At 48.2% G+C, this 12,532-nt stretch overlaps 1 protein-coding gene across 1 annotated transcript in view; it reads left to right on the top strand.

Moving 5' to 3' along the window:
* Positions 1–1,378: 1,378 nt before the first annotated feature.
* Positions 1,379–12,532, top strand: part of FBLN2 (fibulin 2) — a 92,736-nt gene continuing 81,582 nt past the window's right edge. The window contains exon 1 of the mRNA XM_077786039.1: positions 1,379–1,657. The gene's annotated coding sequence lies outside the window, so the exon portion shown is untranslated. The remainder of the gene's footprint in view (positions 1,658–12,532) is intronic.

Genomic DNA, 12,532 nt, shown 5'->3' with positions numbered 1-12,532 from the left:
CCAGGACCAGCTCCAAAGTTTCCTCAAATGTTGCATTTATAGTGTCATAGATTGGGCCAGGCTGACTGTGCCATGAGGAGGAAGGTGCCCAAGCACTGTGGGGAGCTCCCACCTCTGACTGTAGCAGTGGATTCTGCTGCATGCCTTGCCTGTTGGGAGGGGCAAAGCTGGCAGCCATGCTGTGGATGCTCTGGTGCCTCCACCAGCTGTTTGCAGCTGTCCCCAGGGCCCGGCCCGGCCAGGCTGGTGCTGCAGAGCTGCTGGGCTGCGGGTTGGACAGGTGGCCTTGGTGGGCCATGGCCGTGCTCCTGCTGTTCTTCCCCGCTGGCTTGGGCAGAGCTGTCCTGCCAACAGCTCCGGCGGGCACCAAACAGGGTCTCTCCTTCCCATAACCAAATGCCCGAGAAGACAGAGGAGCCCTTCAGTGTGAAAACATCCCAGCTGTGTCTCAGCGCTGCGTGCCCCAGGAACAGGGCTCCTCCAGCCTGAGGGCCCGGATGGGGACAGCTGGCACTGAAGGGACAGAAAGGCAGGGCCAGCCGAGCCTGGTGCCCAAGGAGAGGTGCCTGAGCTCTCGATCCAGGACCAGCAGCTCGCTCTGGCCGAGCGCCCTGAGCTCACAGGCACGGCACACTGGGCTCGTTCCCGAGACCCTCTGAGGAGGGATGCTTTCCTGATGACATAGTGTTTGTTGCAGGGGCTTGGTTCGTCCCAGGGACTTGTCTCTAATTTATCCCAGGATGGGTTTCTATGAACAGTCGCTGTTGTCACACGACAACGACGGGACGCTCTCCATGAGCAGGTCGGGGGCCGAGCACCAGGCGCTTCCCTGAGGGCTCACAGCCAGGTGAGTCTGGGGCTACTTACATCTCAGTAAGCAGCTGTGGGACAAAAAGAAATCGAAAAGCCCTGCTTACAGTACAATCTGGAAGCCACCTTTGGTCGACAGAGCGGCGTTAACCTGCGCAGAGCCAGGTGAGGCCCCTCACCCCCGGCTTTTTCCTTTCCTTTGCAGTGCGGGCCCCGGGAGCCCGCCTGGGGGCTGCTGCTGTCCCCGTGAGCCTCCCCGCACAGCCCATCCCATCCTGTCCCCCTGTCCCACTGTCCCGGCCGCTGTCAGGTCGGACAAACGCCGCCGCCGCTCGGCCCCGGCGCCGCTTTCCGGCCCCTCCCTCTGCCCCGGGGTCCCGCGGCCCCTTCCGCGGAGCGGAGCGAGCGGCGCGGTAAGTGCGGGGCGGCGCGGAGCCCCTGCGGCCAGAGCCCTTTCCGGGACAAATCACGGATAGTTCTTTGCGCTGTTCCTCTCTCTCTGTCTCTTCTCTCTCTCTCTCTCTCTCTTTTTTTTTTTTTTTTTTCCTGTTGGTTTCAAAGCGGCAAATTGTCAAAGGAAAAGAAGTTGCTATGGATGTTTCGGAGCTGTTGTTGGTTTACTGCAAACAACTCACTGGGTGGAGGCGAGAGCAGCCCACGGGGCGGGGGGAGTGTTTGGAGAGCAAATGTCATTTGGCTGGAGGGAGAGCTGGCCTGATTGTTCCTCAAAGGCGTCCGCCGAGTCGTGCGGGCTTGTGAGCCGAGCGAAAACCAATGGGGAGTCCGAAAGGAAGAGGAGAAGGTATATGGCAGAGCTAAGAAAAGAGCTCTCTGCCTGCCCGTGCTGGTATGCTCGGATTTCTGGAGTGAGCGGCGTTTAAATGGCCCGGGGGCTGTGCCGGGAGCTCCGGGGGACAGGGAGGGATGTGCTGGGGAAGGTTGGGCAGCCAGGCTCGTAGGATCAGCGGAGAAATGGAGCTGCCGGCCGCACGCACACAGCCAGCCGGTTCTCGGCCCCCGTGCCTGCCCTCACCTTATCTCTGCCCTGTCGCTCGGAGCCCTGTGCGGAGCCTGGCGGTCGCCCCCGCTGAGCCGCCCCGGGGATGAGGTCGGAGGAGGAGGGTTTGGGCGCACGGTCTGTAACACCTGCGGGAAGGGCCTTGGAGCTGGTGTGTGCCCCACTGGTATCGAATTTTCTCTCTCAGCCTTTGGTTTTCTTTGGAAAGGAAAGTTGCCGTTATTGCCAAGTTATATTAGCGTCCAGTTTGGTTTCTTTGCACCTACAGGCAATAAGCAGACGGGCGGTGTTTGGAGTTTGTGTGGTTTTCTAACAGATCATCAGCACCTGAGTTCTGTCCTTTCCTGCTCCTCCTCATGACGCATTCTTGCTTTAGGCATCCTGGTCCTTTCAGATGCAAATGGAAGCTATGGGTACATCCCATAAACGTGGCTTTACTTGTAGCTTACGTCATTTAACAACAAAAACGACAGCTCGTGCTATACATTTAAAGGGTTTAAAATTGTCTGGGAAGATTTTGGACAGAAACCCCCCTTATTAGTGGAATTGATGAAATTAGTTTTATTATGAAAAATTTTCCCCTAATGACAGAATGGAGCCTACAGAGGCCAAACCCTAGTCTTTTAACTAGTTCTTCTCCCAAATGGCGTCAGCTGGACCTTCAAAAATCACTTTGAAGGCAGTTATACCAGCATTAATAGGGCTGATGTTGGCCTAAAAATATATTCCAAAAATCACACTCTTAATTGGCATTGCTTAGTTGGCAAAGCTTTCCCGGTGCTGCCTTGCTCTTCAGGAGCCATGTTATTTTAATTGCATCAATGTATTATGTCACAAAGTCAGTGCTCTGATCAGGGTTTATTGAGTTTAGTGTAGAGCCTAGAGCTTTAACTTTTCCACTAAAGACAAGAAACTGATGGCAAAACCATGGAGCTCTTCACCCTGGGAGCTCCTCAGAGACCCCACTTCTGTGGGACTGCTGATCCGAGCACACTGCATCAGGCTATTCTGCAAGTGACACTGGAATAAATAATAAGTAAACAGTAGCCTTGCAGTGTATATAAATACTAGGATAAATTGTTTTCTTTTAGTTTAAATCAGTTTCGGTGACTGAAGAGATCTCTCTTTACTTTCCATCCATCTGTCCATTGTGAACGGGAGTTGAGAGCCAGGACCAGCTCGGAGCTGGAAGAAATGGTGTTCTGCAGTTTTGTGCACTGAGTGTAGGTGGCCTCTGAGAAGTGATGGTGGGCAGAGTCCCCCGCAGTGCCTGGTGGCATTAAAGATGACATTACAAACAAAGCTCTTTCTGTCCCTCTCAGGCATGAGCTCGTGGGAGGGCAACAACAACCCCCATCTCTGGGGGCTGGGGGGTGAGTGTGGCTGAGGATCAGCAGGATCCCACTGGAAGAGGCTTGTGAGCTCCCAGGGAGTCTCACCAGAGTGCTCCTGAGTGCAGCTTCACTCCTGCAGTGTGTGAGATGGAGCCCTCCAGGCACCCCAGGGTGCTTTTTGGGACTCAGGTGGTAGATGGCAATGGAGCAGCAGCACAGTCGGGAAGTGGCATCTTCTGCATCTGATCATCTGTCCCTGGCTGGGATGGAGTCCTGGTGTTGCACTACCAGGAAACTGTTTTGCTGGACAGTTCCAGAGGGGACACTGCCGGGGCTTCCACGCTGCCAGAACCCCTCCAGCACTGCAGAAGGACATCCCTTCCTCTGGATTTGCAGGAGCAGAGTGGTTACAGCCCTTCCATCCAGGCTGCTTCCATGCCATGATTTTGTGCCTTTTTTGTGTGTACTGGAAGCTCTCCTGTTGCTCTCGCTGCTGTCATGTCTGGTGACTCAGGTCTCACAGGCTGCATGGAGGCTGCTGGGGATGGAAAGGACCTTGGCTGTCCCCCCCCCATCATCCCTGTGCCTCCAGAGTTTGCATCTCTTGTAAACCAAACCAAGCCTCCTGCCAACCACACCTCTCTCTGCTGCCTTCTTCTCTTAATCCAGGGAGATAAGGATTGGTCTTCTCTTTCAAACTGTTTTTTGAAATGTTTCCATGCCTGGGAGTTTCTTCCCATAGTTTGTGGGTACAAGGTGAGATTTAGCTGCTTGTGCCAAAACCAGAAGTGTCTCTTATATTCTGCAGAGATTTTGGTGGTTGCTGAAAGACTTGCAGTGGGCACATGCTTTCCTCCAGCTGCCTTCTGGCTGTTCAGCAGAAGAAACCAGGGTGCTGCTGGCTGGGGTCTGCCTCTTCCATGAGCCTTTGACCTCAGGGCACTGTGATCTCAGGTGGCCTCACAGTGCCCTGGGAGCTCCACTTCCTCCTATGTCCCAGGGCTGAGCATGCTGAGGTGTTTTTCTTAGTTGTATGCAGATCCCTAGTGAAAGAACGAACTGGGACTCTTAATTATTGTGCCTCTTATCTCCTTTTCGATGTGCCACCAGCCCATATGTTTAGAATAAGGCTCTGATCTCGTGATATGGGCTCATGCATTCACTTTTGTTTAGCTTTTCCCCCCATTCTCATGCATTAGAAATTTGGATTTCCTTCCAGCTCATTGGCATAACATAACCTTTCTTTATGCTGGAAGTGACATGTTGCCTTTAATAACAGGGGCCTGTATTTAATATCCCAAGAAGTCCTTTCCAATTCCACATTCATACAGATTAAGAGTTAAACAGAAGAGACTTGCAAAAGGGCTTTCCAAAAAGTGGTTTGTTTTCTCCTTCTTATGTTATTGTGTTCTTTCTGTTGGAAATCAAACAGTCAAAACAAACTTAGGTATGAAGAAATGCAGCTCACTTGTGGCCTGGCCACTCCTCCTGCTGAACATGAGCTGAGCAAGACCAGACCCTTTAAGCTACGTTTTGATTCTAGTGCATTACAAACCTAACCTACTATTCATGAAAATTAAGCTGTGTTAATCACATCCCTTGCTTTGCATTGGGGCAGGCATACATTCCTGTCTGTCTTGTTTGCTAAGGAGCTCTGTGGGTTGGAGCCAGAGGCAGGGGGAAGTTTAATCCCTGTCACTGATGCACTGACTCCAGCATGCAGAGGAGATCAGGGCAGTGTGCTTGAGCAGAGATGTCAATGGTATTTGCTGTTGGGTGTACTGGAGCCTGGGGCTTTCCCCAGTGTGGGCTGGTTTTTATGAATGAAGGCAGGCAGGGAGTGCCCAGCCCCATGCCAGGAACGCGCTCTGGGAGGTATGGGGTCCCTGGCACGGCTGCACGGACAGACGGACAGCCAGCTGCCATGGGCTGGGCTTGGGCACCCTGACAGACAGTGCAGGGTGAGGGTGCACTTTGTGCACTCCACACCTCACAGACCTTCTGTCTATTTTGGTACGATTTTTTTTTTTTTTTTTTTTTTTTAATGATCCTTGGCATGAAACTGTTTTTAGTTTAGTTCTGGTTTTTGCTCCTGACTATTCACTGAGAATACCTCAGAGACAAGGAGCTCATTTTTTCCTGTATCCAGAAAACCTTTTAGTAACTGCTAACCCCTTACACCTGTACACATAAGTCAAAAAAGGATCTTAATGCAGTTTTGTCTAGACTGGTGCTGGAGAGAGAGAGAGAAAGCAATTCCTGGGGAAGGCATACATGAAATTTTGGAAATAGAAAATACAACCAGCAAATATTATATCCCCACCAGAGCTGGCTGAAGGGGTCTGATGGGTGTTCTTAATCCACCTCACTGCAAATCCAGCCAGGTTAGCTCAAACCACCTTTGTTTTTGACTTGAATGTTCCCTCTGTCCCTCCTGCCAGACCTGTGGTGGGGGACTACCAGCCAGCTGCTGGTCCTCAGCCAGCTCCTGCTGTAGCCACGTCTAGGAGACACTGTGTGTCCCTGGGCTTCACTGAATGAGAGCTGGGCTGTTTGGCCAGCAGCAGCTTAAAGTGTGCCCCTTATACTCTGTTTGTGCTGTCCTAAATCATCTCAGCTTGGTACCTGTCCCTCCTGGGAAATTCCATAGGTCCATGGTGCTCAGGGTGGGCCAGCTGAAATCCTTCAGGGCATCAGTGTGATTCCTACTGAACAGCTGTTTTACCCACGGAGTGACAGACCTGTTCTGCCCAAGCATTGGTGAACCTTTTAGGATGGTACTGGATATGCATGGACAGAGGTTTAGGGGATGCCTATGAGATCTGAATTCCCATTTAAGTTATAAGGCAATTTTTTAATCTGAGTTTCTGTGGCAATCACATTTGAAGTGTCTTATAGAAAAAACTTCTAGGACTGCTGCTTTTCTGTGCTATGCTCTGGGCTTTGGAGGTGAGGTTACTTATAAAAAAAATAAGGTAAAAGCTGGAAAAACTCTTTTGCTGGTGTCACAAATCAGATCAGAATGAGAGAATGCATTTAAAACTCTGAAGTGAAACCTTTTCACAGGGGAGTGTTACTTTAAATATATGTCTGGAATGGGGAAAGCATCCACTTTTGCAAATGATTTTTTAAAAAATAATTAAATTCCACTGTTTAGAAATTATTAATTATTGTAACATGTGAGTGCTGCAGTTTCATCTACTCACAGTAGTATTTCAAATGATTTAAAGTTGTTTGTTCAAGGTTTGCTTTTAGTATGTCATTAAATGTCATGGATTTATTCCAGCTGTCCTCCACAAATGTATCACTTGTGAAGGATTTTGCATGGGAACAGGCTGCCAGATTTTAGTTTTGATAGCAAAGCCCAATTTTGTTTTATTTTTAATCTAGTTTTGCTTTGCTAAGTGTATTACTGGCTCAAAATGGAGTTGGAAGAGAAGATGGTAGCAGCTCTGCTGGGCAGAGTTACTGGAGTGGCGTGCACCTCCTGAAACCCCCTGAGCCCAGGGTCAAGGGTGGGCAGCTGGTGCAGATCCATGACCGCAGTGACCACTGCCAGCCCTCCCCTGCTCCAGGCCCTGCTGGCCACTGCCTCTGCACAGCTCCCACGAGCACTCCTTCATTTGCTTTAGACAAAGCCAAGTGGATTATCTCTAGCCACTAACTAGACTATTGTAGATAATCCTGCTGCCTTTTGAGTTTGTCTCTTTCTTTCCTGAAGTTAACTAGCGAGGACTGAGAGATGCTGTTCTTCCATCCACCTGAAGGAGCTGAGCTGCTGAGCCTGCCCAGAGGCTCTGCCAGCTCTGTGGAGGCCAACTTTTTATTTATTCAGTTTTCATCACCAGGACACTCACATCTGGTGGCACGGTACGTCCTTTTCTGATTTTGTCTGCCTCATGTGTGGAGCTCTGTCCTACGATCAATACAACATCCAGTCTGATGATCCTGAATGTAGGAGCTTGGGTATGATTAATGAATAAGAGTTGGATGGCTATTTGGAAAGGATATAATGTGATAGAGAGCATATTGGTTTGGGGGATTTACCCCTGAGTTCTGAGCTGGTGAAGTAGACTAAATTGTTCTGCTCAGGGGAGTTGCAGAATGCTTGGAAATGTTCATTTGCCTTCAGAGCAAAACCAAAAATGCATTCTGCTTTCTGACACACTGTTTGGTTCCTGGCATGGCTGCCTGCATATCCAGGAGGATATGTCCTGTGGAAAGTGTGTGTAATAATTCGTGAGCTTTTGTGAAATGCAGATGTTAACAGCAAGAGTGCACGATAAGCAATCTCTCCTTGCTTTTACTAAGATGTTTGCATTCTTCTCAAGGTGTTGACATAGCACACTATGCCCTGGGGTGCTGCAAGTGTCTGAATATTTAAGATGTGTAAAAGAACATTTAATAATGTCTCTCCAGTCTGGGCAAACAGGTTAACTTGAGTGCATCACTTCTATTCCTGCATTTAAATATAATGAAGTGAAAGAAACTCACTGGGGTTTACTTAAATTTACTAAACCCTCCATAACGATTTAAAAAATAAATCAACACTTCATGATGTTTGCCATGAAGATGAAGCATATGTCTAGACCAGACAGAGACAGTTCATGTATGTAGCTTTTGGTTACGTTTGTGTGGTTTAGAGTTGCTTGTCTCTGAGGGTGTAAATAGCACTTAAATTGTGTAAACTGTGTGTGTTGCAGTGCTGGGCACTGTGGCACTCCAACATGCAGCTGCATGAAGTTGCTGCCACAGCCTGGGGATGGCTTTGCACTGGGAAAAAACTCACTAACTGGGAATTTGAACTCGATAATTGTGTTGGATCTAGATGAACTTTAGGTCCTTTCCAACCCAAACCATTCTGTGAAAACAGGCAGTGAAGTGTGTAAGGCAAGCATGTGTGTGTTTCAAATAACCTCCAATGGGTTCAAAATGAAATGTTTCCATTTGGTTTTAAGCCTGCTTTTTGAAAACTCATTTAAAGAGCCTAAATAACATCTGCCATCAATAATGTTTGGGCCTTAACAAAGGACAGGACTCTGATTTTGGTGACTAAGGTGGCTGCAGAGCTGGGTGTTCTCAGGAGCAGAGACAAGGATTTCTCTAATATCTCAAGTAACAACTTCCAGTTTTCCCTCAATGCTGTTTTTTCCTGATGGGTAAAACAAGCAGGTCTTGTTTCCTCATTAAAAAGAAAAGCTAAGCAAAAGAAAAAAATGCTTTCTGCAAAACATCCTGTTTTCATCTTTATTTAATTAACAGGTTTTAAGTTGCAGAGTGACTGTCATCCATCTGACCTGCCTCCTGTCCCCTCCCCTCCTTATTGACACTGATATTAGAAGTATGGGAAAACTTAGACTGTTGGCAAAATGGGTGGAAAATCAAATGTTTAATGTTTTACTTGAACATTTTGTGGTTTCTCCTGAAATTCTTCATCTGAAACAAAGGATGTTCTTTGTTCTCTATTGGGAGGCTTGTTTTTACTTGAAAAAAAATATGCAATGTCATTGTGGATTGCAGAAGTTTCTACAGAAATGACATAAGTTCTCTACAAAAACATTTTTTAAGACCTGGGAAAAAAAGGAGACAGTTACAAACTGCAAAAAAAATTGACTAGTTTTGATGTTTTTTTGGCAGATTCTTACAAATACATTCAGAGTCAAAATGTTAGTGATTTGGAAAAATCTTGAAATAGAGTAATTTCACATGACCCCCTCTTGGAAACTTCTAGGTTTTGCATTCTTTGCTCCAACACAATTCCCACTGAAGAAATACTTCAAAAAACCAAGTTTATGGATTCTTTTTAAAATGTCATCCCTTGCTTTTCTGATAACTGCACTAAGTTGTGTTTATGTATCTTAATCATACCCTGATTTACATGATCAAAAGAAAGCATTTGTGGATTTGTTTGGAGTCTGCAAAGGATGTGAACTGAAACACGGGACAGGCCCTGGGTGCCCAGCTCCTCCAGCTGGATGTGGGGGTGCTGTGGGGTCCCTGGGCACCCCATCCCCTGTTCCCTGGGCACCCCATCCCTGTCCCCTGGCTCTGTGGCACTATGAGGACCCCCTGTCCCTCCACACCGGTGGGCACAAAGGCCTGGGAGCAAGCAGTGAGGATGGGGTGGTGATGGTGATCTAAAGTGGGAAAGAAAGGTGCCTTTGGGACGATGTGGTGGTCACACACCTCCCACCCTTCCACCAGGCTGGCTTTCACTGGCTTTTGGCCATGCTTGTGCTGTTAAATAGCTGGTAGTTGTCACTCCATGAGTATTCCTTTGTTATTTGAGGATTACTGAGACACTTAACTGGCTGTTCATTAGCTGCTTTAGAGAAAAATAAGATTTGATTAATCATCATTTCAGCAAATTATAGCCTATTCTGCAGGCTAATGGAATTAGGCAGTGAAGAGCTGGCTTCCTGCAGTGAGCCTCATTCTACCTGGCCTCACCTGGAGGGCTGGGTGGGCACAGAAATCGGGGTCACCCACACCAGTCAGGGATGGGGCGCCTGGGCTGCCAGGGTGGTGTGAGGACCACGGAGTGCTGCTGGGCGCAGTGCAGGTGGTGCCTGGGGCTGTGGATGCCTCGCAGCCAGGCCCTGGCACAGGTGCCCAGAGCAGCTGTGGCTGCCCCTGGATCCGTGGCAGTGCCCAAGGCCAGGCTGGACAGGGCTTGGAGCAGCCTGGGGCGGTGGAGGGTGGCCCTGCCCATGGCAGGGGGTGGAAGATAATGAGCTTTAAGATCTCTTCCAACTCAAACCATTCCATGATACTGTGCTATAAACACAGCCATCAGCATCTATGTTGGCGTCTATCCTAACCTTTGAGGTCACTTCACTTCCTTTTTGTTGTTTTTGGTTTGTAAGGAATTGTCACCCAATCAAGATCAAATTTCTGAGCTGACTGTTGAATTCATCCTTGAAAAATATATGTTTTCTCTGAATAGTCCATTACATTATTCCAAGTTTTACCTTACCAACATGCTAATTTCAAACATAACTGGGTTTAGTAAATTATGCAACAGGGAAGATAGAGCCCTCACCTTTGCTTTAGAGTAAAGGTCAAGAGCTTGAAGACAGGAAAGCTCAAAGGTGCAGAATGCAGTTGTTAGAAATCCCACACAAGGTATTTGTAGATGTTAAATACCAGGGCAAGGATTTAAAAAGCAGGGTTCTTTGCATGAAATTGCTTTGCTGCCTTCTGGCCAAGAGTTAAAAGTTCCCCCAAAGGTTTTCTGTTTTCTGCCATCTTCTTGTCTTACATCTTTCCTCTTCAGGTTCCCTGACTGTTGCTTCCCTTTAATCTGTTTTAGGGGCCCTCTCGTGGCTGTTGAAAAGCCCCTCTATCTGCTCCCCCATCAGCCCAGGGCTGGTGGAGAGGGAACAGAGACCTCCCTTCCCCTTTCCAAGTGGGACTCCCTCGGCCTCCCTGGCTTGATTTAGCAGTGGTTGGCCATTGACAATGTTGACATTGGGATTACATGGAATTTGCTTGCACAAAAGCTGGGGAATAGCACAGCCCGTGTCAGTTTGCACTTCACCCTTCTCGAGAGCAGGCACTCAGGATATGCCTGCACCACGCTGGTGCTGGTTGTTATCCCTGGGGTTGGTGCCCAGTGTTGGGGACCTGAGACTGGGGCTGGACCAGCAGCAGTGACAGGATTTGAGGACTATTCTCCCTCTGCTCCTCTGCACCTTCTCTGGTGCATTCGTGCTTTGCCAGCTTCACAATGGGTGTAACTCTCCCCTGTGCAGAATTTGGGAAGAAGAGGCATTTCCTCCTTCTCTCAGTGTAGTGTTCTTGTCAAGCATGATGGTAATTGCAAGCTCAAACCAGAAGTAGATTAATAACAATAGAAGATTATTAACAGAAAAGTTAATTGACAAAATTTAGAGGCTTCGTTTTTGGACACTGTTAATTGCTTAGCTGATGGCATCCCTGGAGAGAACAGATTGGACTCTTCCAGCCAAATACATGCAACATCTTCACTGCCAAAGATCCCAGACGAAATGCCCAGGGCTTTGCTGGGTCTTGAGGGGCCTCACCAGGGCCACCTCAGTGACGAGCCTTGGCTTTGGCCATAGGGATGGTGGTGGCCCCAGCACGGTGGTGGTGGCCCTCAGCAAGGAGTCCCCTCTGTGCTGCTACTGCAGTCCCTGCTGCACCAGACACGCAGGAGAAGGGAGAAAAGGGCCTCAGCAGCCCATGAATCCCCTCTGGGGTCTGGGAGGGGAATGAGATATTTTAGGGCCCCAGTGGGGTGGAGGAGGCAGCCCCAGCGCTGCCCTGGCTTCACCTGGGTCAGGCAGCCCTAGGCTCAGCTTTGAAATGTGAAGCAGCTTCCTTAAGCATTGCAGGGGGTAAAAAGTGAATTAACCATATCATAGGCACATGGTACTTCCCTGCTCAGATTACACTACAAAATCTGGGCAGTTCAAGATAGAGCTGGAAAAGGGGATTTGGGAGTGTGAGCAGCACTTGGAGCAGAGCACAGCTGACATGGCTGGGAACAAAAGGTGACAGGAGAACTCGCCACATCTGCACTGCTGCTCATATACAGGTCAGCAGAAATCTTTCCTAACTGGACATTTGTTATAAATTTGCTGGGAGAAGTGTAAAATAGCTTTGTTTGAGTGCTGGCTTTGCTTTGTGCCTTGTGTTCTGCTAGTTGCAGAGCTTGTGCTGGGTTTCACTTCGGTTTTTGTACTTTGTTTTCCAGATTTACTTCTTAACTGTTCTTTAGGCTCTAAAGCTGTTAAATATCTCCAGTTTGATGCAGTTTAAAGACTTAAGTAGAGAGGGGCAGGTTTGCTTTCTTAGTTAAGGCTGCTAAAGCTGCTCGTGGACAAAGCTTTTTGCTTTTTTGCAGAATTCTCCATAGGCAAAACGTGTTTGTGCTATTAGTCAGATCTTCATGGGTTATTTTTTTTGTTTTCACCTCAAAGTGAGCTTCTTATAAAAACAATTATTTTTAATGCCACTTCTGGCTTTTTGACTGGGAATTCAAAGTTTTACCTCACAGACTGGAGCGAAAGTTAGGTTTGTTTTTGTTAATGCAAGTCAAGGAGTAGCAGTGATTCACTGTGACAGGCTGAATGTGAGCCATATGAACCGAGCTGCACGGGCATAAAGGAGGATTGTGCTGCAAAATATCTCCAAGTAATTTAGATTTTGACACACTTACCACTTCTCAAGTTGCATTTCCCCCTCTCCTCACACTCCTGCCCTTCCCCCACCATCCAGGATCTGATGTGATGGAAAAATATAGGCATTGTCTCTGGGATTAGGAATGGCTGGGCTAAAAATGCTTTTTGCTTCTGCAGATTTTACTATAGTAGTGTGCCAGCTTCCCAAAGACATGGTAATGATT

This window comes from Lonchura striata, chromosome 12 (assembly GCF_046129695.1).
Source record: "Lonchura striata isolate bLonStr1 chromosome 12, bLonStr1.mat, whole genome shotgun sequence".
Lineage (NCBI taxonomy): Eukaryota > Metazoa > Chordata > Aves > Passeriformes > Estrildidae > Lonchura > Lonchura striata.
The sequence above is the reverse complement of the archived record's forward strand: the minus strand, read 5'-3'. Positions and strand labels throughout refer to the sequence as shown.